Source organism: Trachurus japonicus, chromosome 3 (assembly GCF_045865225.1).
Source record: "Trachurus japonicus isolate A0001 chromosome 3, Traja_1.0".
NCBI classification, from domain to species: Eukaryota; Metazoa; Chordata; class Actinopteri; order Carangiformes; family Carangidae; genus Trachurus; species Trachurus japonicus.
In genome coordinates, this window is record NC_140909.1 from 13,563,964 (window position 1) to 13,569,725 (window position 5,762).

Here is a 5,762-nt window from a genome sequence, read left to right on the forward strand (position 1 = left end):
CCAAAGTTGCTATAATTTCAGTTGATAAAGGTTTGTCTTAGTTGTTTTCCTCTTAAAAAGTCTGCCTGTATTTATTATTAATTGCTAAGAGAAAAGGGGAAAAAAATCCCTAAGACTCAATTTTACATGTATCTCTCCAGCAAAACATACTGGAAGGGTCATAATACCTAACTCTCTATAAAGAAGTTGTTTGGAAAATGTGTCTGACATTTTTATATGATTTGGTAAATCTGTCACTGCCACAACTAAAGGCCGTCCTGCAGTTCCCGGTGTAGGTTTTGTAAAAGAGATCAGAGGCTCAGGTTGCCATGTTTTATGACCCCTGGAAGGCACTGACAAACCTTACATTAGCCCTTGTCTGGGCCTAGTAGTCAGCTGCCTGTTTGAACGTGAAAAATTAGCCAGGCCCTCAGACACTGGTCATTATGTGGTCGCCACTCGGCTTTTCCACCATAGCTGGGCCAAATGGGACGTGGTGCTGGGCCAAAGAGCCAACCTCCAAGGCTGGCTATTCATGGTAGAACCTCCCTGAGGAATGGTAACAGCACACAGGGAGCGGTGCAATTAATGGAAGGAAGCATGGAGGTGAGGGACATTTTGAGAGGACTGAAAGAAGGAGGAAAGCAGAGAAAAGAGAGGAGGAGGACAGAGAAAGACCAGTGATGCAAAGACAAAAAGAACAACAGGGGATGTGGAACAGAAGGTAGAGGGATGGAGCGAGTTGCTGTGTGAAAGCCATCTTAGTGTCTGGTGTGGAGGCCAGCTCAGTGTCTCATTCTGGGATCCGCTGGCAAGGAACAAGGAGAAGTCATAAAAGTGCAAACCAAAATTACCTTTGAGCAGTTTAAATACATTTAATGAATAAGTAAAACATTTAATTACAATGCCACTTAATTTTTTCCATTTAGCCATACCAGCCCTGACAGAATACTAATACGTACATCGTCAATCACAGTGTAATAATGAAATGTTAACATAAATGCCGGTATGTGAATTTTGGACTGTGTTGGGAAGAACATAAAGGCACACAGTTTGTAGTAATTTGAAAGAAATGTGCTTTCCTAATATCAACATTTTCTCATTGCACTTGAAGCAAAGGTAGAGAAGCATCTTGAACTTAATTCATGAGGCACAGTCAGTAACTACAATACCATTGATGGTATAGTGTTGTCAAATGCATGTTATGTAGTGTGTGGTTGTGTATGTGTGTATTTGTGTGTGTGTAATACTCTGGCCCTTAGAGATACAAATAAGTGCACATGGACACACAGATACAACACAGACATTATTTTAACCTACTTTAAAATATTTTTCTCTCCCTCTGATAGAATCAGCACTAACACTTACACTGGGGTTATCTAGGGGGAGCTGACCTGCTTTTAAAAGAAGAAATAAAGGAAAATAGAGCTATTTAGAATTTAATGTCAGTGTATTTGCAGAGGCTTGTATGAGGCCATTGTTTCCGAGCTACAATAACAGACAGCTTTGTCATAGTTGTTTTCTGTGAAGCTCATCTTTCACCTCAACCTCACATGGCCTCTGATGATAATGTACAGACTACCCAGAGCCTCAAGGGCTTCAGTGGGTGTTTCAGAGGAAGGAGACATTGAAAGACAAGAGAGACAGAGGAAGGAAAGAATATTAAGTAAGTAAGAGAAAACATAATGGGAAAAACAATAAGGAGAGTTGAATGAAGAGGACTGGAGACCAAGGGGCGTTGTTTGTGGCCTCCTCTTGTTACTGTAACCGCAATACTAAAATTCCTCATCATTGTGGTTTCCCTGTCATGACAGTGGTCAGAGGACATGGAAATGATGCCAGAAGAGACCTCCTCCATGGTGTCCATGCCAACCTTGGCCCACGCACTGTGAGGAACAATACAACACACACAAGCATCCAAAAACATACACATGGAGACAACTACACACACACACACACACACACACACACACACACACACACACACACACACACACACACACACACACACACACACACACAAAGGCACCAATAGATATGTACTGTAGCCTATAAATACTATTCACAAGTCTAGCATCTAAGTTGATATGGGGCACATGGGCATCATGCACATGTCGACAGATACACATTTTATATAGATTTGGGAAAGCAGACACTGTAGGCTTCTGCTGAAAATGTTTCAACTTGTAATGAGATAGATTTGTAACACTGCAGATGTACTGCATAGAAATTCACTCATTATCAGTGTAATATTTGATAATCAGGGTAAAACATTAAGCTCCCCTGGAAGTTGTCTGGATTGCAGGCGTGCAGCTAACGGTACTCACCCATGTTGAAATTCTTGTGGCTTAAGGCCGTTAGAGCTGCCAGAAGACCAAAGCACAGAAGCTCCTTCCTTATAGCTGTCCGACCCCACAGCTTCACACACCAGGGCGAATTTTATATCATTAAATAAAGCCTTTTAAAGCCATCTTTTACAACCCCACGTGACCTCACTTCATGAAGGATCTCCTTTGTTTTTGCGTCTAATCGCAGCCTCTTAAAGTTTTAATGGAAGCCAGTAAAATATCGATAACTAATATCAGCTGGAGGCTGGGCTGGGTTGTTGGCAGGTAGCTGGAGGCCCCCTTCTGAGCCGTGTCCGCCCAAACTGGCATGTGTCTAGCAGCTTGAAGGCACACAGATGTGCACAGGACCCTCATATCCTCCTTTACAGAAAAGAAACAGGGAGTGATGGCTTTGTGTTTTAAGTTTTTAAGTTTGTTTTTTAAGTTTGTTTATCATTGAGGCTCAGGTTTTGAACTGACAGGTGAAGTGAAGTAAAGTCCGTAGACCAGCAGTTTGCTTTCTGTCCTGTTAGGGTCAGTTACGTGACAAAGACACCATGCTGAGTCTGACAGCCCTGAGGCATTATCTACCTCCATACAGTGTACACTACACCGTCATGACAGGCGAGCACAGCACATTCACTGGCTTTTAGCCTGAAGGCGCACAAGCACAGGTCACTCCTCAGTTAGAATTACCCTCATTAAGTGTCACAACTGCAATGAGCTGCAGAATGCAACCATTATAAAATTAATAATAAAAAAAGACATAACCACGGCTGCAAATATGTAAAAACTATCTAGTCAATATTTGCGTGTCCATTTCTGCATCATTACACTAAACCCAGCAAAGTGGCACTCAAGTTAACTATTACAGGCAGTTCAACAGCATGGGAGGATGGGAAAGAGGATGGCTGTGACATCAAAATGTGTTAAACCATTTCAAAACGAAGAGACCTTGTACGGTGAAAAGAAAAGATAAAAAGGCTATGTTTACTCTCTTTGTAGATTCCAGGGAGATCTCTCATTTATCTCTCTCCTTAAACACAGTGGTTCACCCTGCTGCTAAAAGCCCACCTCAGCAGTTTCTCTCCCTCTCCTTACCCTTTAATATTGATGATTCTCACAGGATAAAATAAGTTAAGTGGAGATATGGTAATCCCTCCTCTGCTTGCTGAACTCGTTTGTTTACTCTGGGGTGACTCCAGTGATGTAGCTACGCCTTTCTAGTCGCATATAATTTCACGTTTAGCAAATGCTCCCCTCTTTAATGTGCCCACTATCAAGGTCATGAATAGCTAAATATTTCCAGCTCCTGGAATTAATTATTCACAGATAAAAAGCAAACGAGGGTTCTCTCTGAAACAGAGCAGCGCTTAATTTGTTGTCCAGAATAAATTTGACCACTTTCAAATGCCCCGAGTTTGGGTCACATAAATTTAGTTTTGTCTTGTGTGTATATTTTTTCCTCCATTGGTGGTGATTAAAGAAACTACAGTGTGTGTAGCATGCGGGGAACATGGTGGAACCCTGCAAATGTAAACCAATGTAATGGAATTTATCATTTGGTCGTGGCTTTGTGGATGTGAAGATCTAGAAAAAGCTTACATGGCATGGAAATTTCAAATCCAGCATGATTCTCTAGGCTGCTGCTCGAAGAACTGCACATTTTATTTTCAGTCGCTGTCAGACAAGACAAACTAATTCAGCATAGAGAGAAGTCTTCAGCTGAGCATGAAATAAGTGTAGACTGGACTTATTTCTTGGTAATAAGAGCAATTATTGTGGATGAAATAGCTGGATTCCTACTCAAGGTTATAGCAGTGATAGGCCAGGACACCCCTGTGGATCCACTCTGCCCAAACATTGGAAATGGACTGTGAATTCCTCTAGATTAGGGCCTAGCTTCATTGTATAGTCTGTTTGATAAGGGATTAAACTCAGTAAATCCGTTACTTCATATGGGACTCCGTGTTTGAGTTATCCTCTGCATTTTACAGCTGTTATTCTCCTATTTCTCACTTTTCTCCCATTTTACAGTTTTGGCAGCAGAAAACTGGTCTGAATATGCGTTTTTGTATTAGTACTGTGTGCTGAAAAATATCTGTACACAGACCCTATTTGACAGAGAAGACCAATAAAGGACTTCTTCCATTTGTTTCTCAGAACAGCATAAATAATTGTTAAATGCATCCAGTGATTCATGGGAAGAATAATTAGGTAATAAAAATATTTTAAGTTGCTTCCACTTGCTGTCCAGCAAAATAGTTAAGACATTGAGACACAAGGTTCCTCTGAGGACTCTTAAAAAATTGAGACCATTAGCTATTCACAATGGCATCTCCCAACACTGGTCACAAGATTATGGTTCTCAGGTTGTAAAGAGAATGAGCTGTCAAGTTAAAGCAGATATCAGTGGAATGTTTTTGTTAATATAAGTCCTAAATAGTCCTATTTTCCGTCAGCAATCACTTACATGAAGTATTTCAGCCTAAACACGAGTCTCTCCGTCACTCTGCTCTGCTGTAACCCGAGGAGAAAATTTTCCTTGTGGGATACAAGTGTTATCCAATGAGGGGAGAGAACGGCATGAAGGGCTGTGTGTGCAGCCAAGGGATGCGCGTGAATGTGGTGACGTAGCACGAGGACCAATTGATGCCTGACAAGGGCGGGGGCTGCTAACTCATGGTGCGTTCAAAGAAACTCGTACTTTGTGTTTTTCCTTCCTGTGAAGTCATACCAGTTCGATCTGGTACGAGTTCACGGGTCGGAAGTTACGAGTGGCCGTTATAGGGAACTTTCACAGACAACAGGACGGTAAAAACACGAGCTACGGGTTACCTGGAACGCTACCAAGTCGTAGTTGTGACTTGAAGCTGTAACTTACGGTTTCAAAAGCCTGCCTTGAACGCAGCATTAGCCAAAACGGCCGTGAAGCTGATATCTGCTTTAATCACATTAACCCATTTTAGTTCAGGGCTCAATAAGTCTCAGATATCACAGGACTGTTATTATGACATTCAGGAAGACATTCCTCCATATGAATGTCTTTGTGCCAGTGACGGGTTGTCTATCCATTCGTCTCCTATTCTCATGAATGCAATACCTCACAAATGCCTCGAGGGAGTTTGTTCAAATTTGGTACAAATGTCCAGTTGGATTCAGGAATAAACTGATTACAATTTGGTGGTCAGAGGTCAAGGTTGCTGCACCTCATAAAGCTGGTTTTTGACACAATTAATTATGACAAAATGTCTAATAGGATAGCATAACAGTAATGATATTGTATATTTACAAGGTCAAAGGTCAGCTTCATTTAACAACTACACTGAGCATTGCTCTGAATATTGCCTATACCCCCAGCATTCATAAAGTGGAAAGATGCACAATTGACAGAAGAGATCTTTCACGTGGTTAGTGAACTTCTACCTTCATAAATGAAGAGAAATTTAGTGTTAA